Source organism: Triticum aestivum, chromosome 3B, assembly GCF_018294505.1.
Source record: "Triticum aestivum cultivar Chinese Spring chromosome 3B, IWGSC CS RefSeq v2.1, whole genome shotgun sequence".
Classification (NCBI taxonomy): Eukaryota; Viridiplantae; Streptophyta; class Magnoliopsida; order Poales; family Poaceae; genus Triticum; species Triticum aestivum.
This window is the reverse complement of record NC_057801.1, coordinates 823,519,624-823,527,049: the sequence shown is the minus strand read 5'-3', so window position 1 is coordinate 823,527,049 and position 7,426 is coordinate 823,519,624.

Sequence of the window (7,426 nt, the reverse complement as noted above, 5' to 3'; positions counted from 1 at the left end):
AGAACAAAAGGAAGGGGGAGGAGGAAGGGCAGGGGCGAGGCAGCCTCGACAGTGAACCTCCGGTGGCGAGGATCTCTGGCGGGAGGCGGACTCCCTTCCAAATTAGATCCAAAATCTCCACCAGGGGCCATGGCAGGGATGCGCGCCGGAGGGCATCTATCAGCCGTCTGCCACTGCCAATCATTGTCTGCATCCGTCGCTGCTTGGGGCTGCGCCGGGAAGAGTAGCAATGGGCCGAGGGCCGCCGGTGCACAACGGGGTGGAGGTGCCCTTTCGTCGAGGGCGATGCAGCCGGAGGGTGTGTGTGTGTGGCCACATACGTCAGGGTACGCTGCTGCAAGGCCGAGGCCGCGCCCTTCTAGGTCGTCGCAGAGGATGATGAGGCCGACGCCGCCTGCCCTACATGTCTGCCCAGTGCCCACGCAAGCTACCACCGGAGTGGCTTTCCTAGGGACGCGTACTGCCGAGCGCGGGACAGTGGCCGGACGCACGCAGGCCCGCGTGCGAGCTGATCTAGCCACGGACGCTATGCTGGCCATTGACGGGACTGCCGCTGACAGCACGGGTCCCGCACGGCAGATGAGGCACTGACAGTGGCTGCACGGTTGAGGTCGTAGTCGGCGTGCACTTTGGTGGTGGCGAAAATGAGGCCGGCGAACGCCACACCACCCGCAAGATCAGATGCATGTACTGTCCGGTAAGTCTTTTCTGCAACTCCCATTTTCTCTTTTCACCTTTCTTTCTTGCGATCTGCCCATCTAAGTTTTTAGATGATCAGGGGAGGGAGAAAACCCAGCCCCAGTTCCATTTGCAAGACTGCCCATCTAAGAACATCTCCACTAGGACCCAGGACGCCCCCCAAGCAACTTTTTTTAGCACCCGCGGGTAAAAAATGTCCTAGCCAGGCCCCCAAGACGTCGTTTTGCATCGGATTTTGCAAAAATTAGTGCATGCACGCCCACCCCGCACCCAACCCGCCGGGGGGCAGCTGGGAACGCAGGCATTTGCTTTTTGTAGGCGCTGTCCCATTTGCCAGCCCCTCTCTCTCCCCTCTCCTCTCCTTTTTCTCTGTATTTCTCCTCTCTCCTTTCCTTATCCTTCCGCCACCAACCACCCACCGTCGTGGCCTCAGGCCTCCTCCTCGCCGCCGCACGCCAGGGGGCGCGCCTCCACGGCCTCCTCTCGCCCTCCCCTCACCGGCCACCGCAGCCCCGCTCCCGCCGCTGGATGCCTTCCCTGCTGCGGCCTAGTGTGTTGCGGCGTCGCCGGCCACCGCGGCCCCGCTCCCGCCGTGCTGGCCGCCTTTCCTGCTCGTCCGCCCGCGCCTCCGCTCACCGCCGTTGAACCCGCCCCGCGTCGCCATGGACAACACCGCCGTCGCCAGCTACTCGGTCCCCAGGGGAAGCCAGGTCGTCCTGAGCCGCATCGGCCTCGGGCGGAACCCCAGGGTGTGGGCTGGCCCTCTCGGGTTCTGGCCAGAGCGGCACCTGGCCGGTGACGACGCCACTGTGGCGCTCAGCGAGCCGGAGCTGCGGTTCGTGTCCTTCAGCACCGGGCGGCGGGGCTGCCCCGGGATCGCGCCGGGCACCCTCTTCACCGTCATGCTGTTCGCGCGGCTCCTGCAGAGGTTCACCTGGAGCTTGCCGCCCGGCGTGGATGGCGTGTGCCCAAGATCCTCTCCTACCTGGGATTCGACGCGGAGCAGAAGCTCCTTTGAGAGCGAGGCCGACGAGCCGGTGAAGCTCCTTGAGAGCTGGAGATCCGCATCAGCCTGGAGCTGAAGAACACGCTGGACAAGATGGCGGCCTTGCTGCCGCACGCCCGGGAGGATGTGGAGGACATCCTGGACGGTGGCGCTTGGAGCGAGGCCGACGAGGCGGTCCAGCAGGCGGCGGAAGCCCCGGTCGAGGATTGTACGGCGCAGCGGCTTGGCTGCCTCCGCGTAGCGCACAACGAAGACGGCGTCGGAGACGGAGGAGGAGGACGGAAACGGCGCGGTGAAGCTGTGGCTCCTCTGCTCCGCCGGCTCACGCTCGTACTCACGCTCTTCTTGAGGCCGGGCCGGCCGTGGCCTGAGGCGGGCGCGGCCTTGGCACGGCTGGAAACTTTTTGACCCCCAAGCCAAAAATTCCACGTGCAGTCCCCAGGCGGCGAAAAAATGCCTCGTGGGGGGCTCAACGGCTGGAGATGCTCTAAGTCATGACCAAAATTCAGTTTAGAGTTAGCGCACTAATGGTTCACGCTCTGAAGGTTGCTCGATGTATCTGATATGATGGCGTGTACTTGAGTCAAAACGTGAACACTGGCTGCTAAGCTACTGTTTAGGAATCCGATATTTACGCTAAGAGTATTGTTTTCGAAGGGAAACTAAGAGAATTTAAAAATGATTTGCTTATTGTCTTGAAGTAGCTATCCAAATGTCCTTTTCTTGACTGACAGAATCAGATCAAATTTCAATTTATTTCTAAGATACATCTCTGCATTCTTGAGTGACACAAATAAAACAATAATAATATCCCTCGCGAATATGATTTCTGCACAATGAATTGAGATTACAAAAAACGGAACCACCGGAGAGCAATGAACAAACCAATATTTCTTTGCAAGCAGATGGATGTTTTGGTGTAAATTTGAAGCATGGCATATCTATTCATATCTGACAAACTTGAAAATTCAGTGGAAGGGCTAATTGTTATCTTCCTTTTTCCATGATACTTCGTTTACTCTAGTGGTCCAGACTTCTCCGATCTTCTCATTCTAGAATAGCAGATCGAATATTTGAGTACGTCGATGACTGTTCATGCAGCTGCAGCAGTAGGCATGGGTTGATGAAAGTGAGTACTAGACTAGCTAGCACTTTGCATGAGTCATGGGTCTCCCTCGTTGGTGATGGCACGCTTTGACTGAACATTGCATCAGCAATACTTGTGTTCAACTTATCAAGATATCTGTCCATGCATATCTTCTTGAGGAACATAACATAAAACCATGCATATCTTCTTGCTTTGACAGATTTTATGCATTCAAAAATAATTCTAACTGCATCCGCATTAGCAGAGAAGGCCAAGCGAAGGTTGCATGGACATGTGTATCAGTAAACAAGCCTCATCGTTCTTCTATATATATATGCGTCAAAGTAAAACTCTACAATACAAAGCAAACCAAGATACCGGGCTATCTTTACTCTCTTTTTTTTTTGGACTCCTCCCGTGTCGCCCCTGCGCGGCGACCAGGGGGAACCCTACCGCCGCCGCGTCCTCGTCCCTCCCCCGACCTCTCCTCCTCGCCGCCGTCGTGGCGCGCCGCCGGGCAAAGCCCGTTCGGCGGCGGCGGCGGCGGGATCTCTTCTCCCACGGCTCGCTGGATCTGGCGCGGGCGGACCGCGGCGGTGGTTGGCGGCGCGCGCCGGCGCGGGCTTGGGGGCGACGGCAGTTTCACCTGATGTGCGTGGGAGTCCGCTCGGGGCGCGCGGTGGCGGCCCTCGGCAAGCGGTGGCGGGCGCTGGGCTCTCGGCGGCGCTCCGGCGTGTGCAGGCGGCGGTGGTCCCTGTGCGCGGTCGGCGGCTTCGTCTCTGACCCGGACGGCGCGGGGGATGGCGGCGGCCCGGCGTGGCCGGCGATCTGGATGCGGTCGTGCCGACGGCTCGCTGATCTGCCGGTGCTCCAGGGTTCTGCCTGGTGGTGCTGGTGGTGGCGGCGGTCCGTGCACGAGAGTTGGATCCCTTCAAACTGATCTGGGTGAAAACTTGCCTTCGGCGTCTGCTAAGGCTGGCGGTGGCGGCGCTATCTGCGTCGTTCCCTTCTTGAAGGCATCGTCGTGGAGAAGTTCAAGGCCACTCTCTGCTACCTATGGGGGAAACCCTAGATCGGATGATCGGATGACGGCGGCGCTATGGCGTTGTTCCTCCCTTGGGGGCGTCATTCTTGGAGGTACACACGTGATCGAGGGACCAGAGGATGGATTCTTTGGTGGAACGGTGCTTCATCCTACACACTGATGGTGACGGATCTTGACGGCGTGGCGCAGTGCAGATTCGAAGTTCGCTGTGGGAGGATGGACTCGCGCAGGAGGACGAGCTGTCGGGCGTCGTGGTGGCGTCGGTGGCAGAGTGTCCTGACACGGTACATGCAACAGTACAGCTCTGAAGATGGATTGCCAGCAGGTGGCTGCGGCGGCCTCATATCCGGTAGGTGTCCTGGTTGAGGAGTGCGCCGGACTGGTAGGTGCCCCATACCCGGCAGGCGTCCTGGTTGGGACCTCAGGTCTTAGATGTTTAGGTTTGGCTGCGATGTCTGTTTGGTATTAGGCCCAGACTATCTGCGCCCCTTCATCAATTGGATAGGTGTAGCGACAGTTGTTGCTTAGACGGTGGCTTTAGTCTTACTGTTGTATGGCTTTGTAAGGTCTTGTGAGAATAATTATTAAAGTGGCTTTAGTCAGAATAAACTATATCTATTTCTGTTTTGGTCGAGCTAGCAAGGTACTCAGGAGAACAAACGTGATTTACCATGTATTGTAATTAATCAGTTTTGTATAGTCCAATTCAATTATAGCTTTTAAAGTCGTTCCATTGTGTTAGCGTTGTTGAATAACGAGTATGCCATACGGCGTCTGAGCTCATCGTCTTGGGATTGACCATGTTCAGATGCTTTGTGATTAGGCCGACATGCATCCACTATCAACAAGAGTGAGATGGAGGATAAGCTCCGACACTGGTGGGACTACGTTGAATAGAGGATGTCTGTGGAAGTCCTGAGCCATACTTATTGGGCTAGAGGCATATGATAGTTTTCTCGCCCATAGCAAATTTTGATTAAAATCTTGACTCCCTCAAGTCACAAGACAATTACATAGATAGGGTGCTGCTTTTAGTCGTGCATAACTCTAGGCTTAGAAAGTTGATCCGAATTAGACACATGCCAGCCGACCTTATAATAAATCCTATTAAAGTGAAGACTATGCATGCTTAGATGTCAGAAGTGCCAACTGTTTTAAGAGTGTTATATTTTTGGTGCTATCAGAATGTATACTATGCATGTGAATTTTTACATTTGGTTGTAATATTTATTGGGACGTGTGTTGCACGTGCATGCTTACTAGTTATGTTTAAAAGCACCATGTCAGTTTGGTGTCCAGCCAACCTTAGCCCGTACATATATTTTCATCCGACAGTTCATTATTTACGTTGGACCCCTGCTAATTCATCACTAGATCGTCTTTTAATCCTCAATATAAAAAGCACCGGTGTGTGCTGAACCTAACGATTCTTAGCTTGTACACATACTCTCGTCTGACAGTTCACAATCTAAGTTGGAGACCAGCTAATTTATCGTTTGGTCACCATATTTGATATCTTAGTTTATTATCTAAAAAAGGTAATCTCTTAGAAATAAATGTGATTCAACTCGCCCGGTTGGAAGATGATACACTTGCTTGGGGTCCAGGCAAATATGGTATTTTTACTGTGAAGAGTGCATATCAATTTGCCTTCGATGAAGCTCACAGAATGAATGCAGCGGGATCTAGTTCCAGTCCGGATGGTCGCCGTTCTTGTTGGAACCTTATTTGGTCTTGCGATGTTCCTCCTACAGTTCGAAACTTTGCTTGGAAAGTCGCTACTAATGCTTTGCCGACATGGCAGAAGAAGCACAGTAGGAGTCTGGAGGTTAATGACCTTTGTCCAATTTGTGCTGTTGAGTCGGAAGATAACTTCCATCCCCTCTGTCGCTGCACTTTTGCTAGAGAATTATGGTCAACAATGTCGGAGGTTTGGTCCTTACCTGACTTGGCTGCTATTAGAAATACAGGTAAGGAATGGCTGCTTCATGTCCTTGACCCATTGCCAGAAATCGAGAGGTGCATGCTTCTTATGACTTTGTGGAGGATTTGGCACATCCGTAACGAAGTGTTACACCATAAACCTGCGCCCCCAATGGAAGGGTCCAGGAGGTATTTGGTGAGTTACCTTGATTCCTTGGTTGGTCTTAAAATTGATCTATCTTCTGATCCGAGCAAAGGTAAGTCCTTAGTTACATACGACAGGCCACTTAAAAATTCACATGTTCGAATAGTTGAGAGCACTCCTGTCAAATGGTGTCCCCCTATGGAGGGTTGGGTGAAACTGAATACTGATGGGTCCTTTGCAGTAAATGGTACGGCTGGTGCGGGGATGGTGCTGCGAGATGACAAAGGTAATGTCATCTACTCAGCTTGCAGGGAGCTTTTTTCATGCCGAGAAATTCTTGAAGCTGAGTTGTGTGCTTGCATGGAAGGCCTGTCTTTTGCAATTCAGAGAAGCGACTTGCCGATCATTATTGAGATGGACTCCATTATTGCAGTCAAGCTGATTCAAGCGATGGATATTGATAGATCGATCTACTCTTCTTTAGTTAAAGAAATTAGACACCTGATGTCTCTTCGTGATTCTTGTATTACTCATATAAATCGTACGCAAAATAAGGTTAGCGATAGCTTAGCAAAGTTTGCTAGACAAGAGGGCAGAACAATGACCTGGGTTGGGTCAGGCCCATCAGTTTCTTTAGAGCTAGCCGAGGCTGATTGTATGGACATTGAGATTTGAGTAATGCAAAGATTTTACCCGCAAAAAAAAAACTCCAATAGTCACCTGTTTTATTGCTACAAATGAGGCACTTGTCCCAGATTTATAAGAAACCTCAAAACTAGCCTTAGTGTCTGTTGGGTTACCAGCTTACAAGGAAGCAACATAACAACCCAGTTGTCACCTGAAGCTTATCAAGCACAAATATGACTTAGGGGAAGCAAAGATGAAAGCAAAATCGAGCAAACAACAGAAGATAAGCAAAATTAACACATCACAGATTCAACAAACGTTGGCGCTGTCTTGATTTTGCTCTTTTCACTTTATAGGTAGAAGCTGCTTTCAATGCACGATGAGCGACAAAGCCATGGAAGTGCCTGGTCAGGGGGAATAATGGAAAAACGGTTATGAAAACCTAAATCCTTACGAGTTGTCCAGATCGCCCATGCATGTAATCCCAACAAGCAATATCTGCGTAGAGGAGGAACGTTTTTGCCCCTGCTCCAGCCTTGGATTTTGTCGATTTCAAAACGGACGTCATCGGGATATGTGTCAAAGAGGTGGTCTTCACAGCGGGTTAATCTCTACTCTCTACTAACTAAAAGAAAGGTAAGGTTCCATTTCTCCTCTTACGTCCTTCGTCAGCGTTTCGTCCGCCTGCGTCCATCGTCGATTCAAGTTTTTTTTTTCACGCGCAATAGTCCATGCCAAAAACATGGGAACGCAATCCCATCTACTCAGTAGCACCGATCCACCCCGCCTCACCTCCGTCCTGGGCGGCCCGGCGCTGCCTCCTCCCCTCCCAAGCACGGCCGCCGCCACACACTCCCATCACCCCATCAGAGTACACCCCTCTCTCTCTCTCTC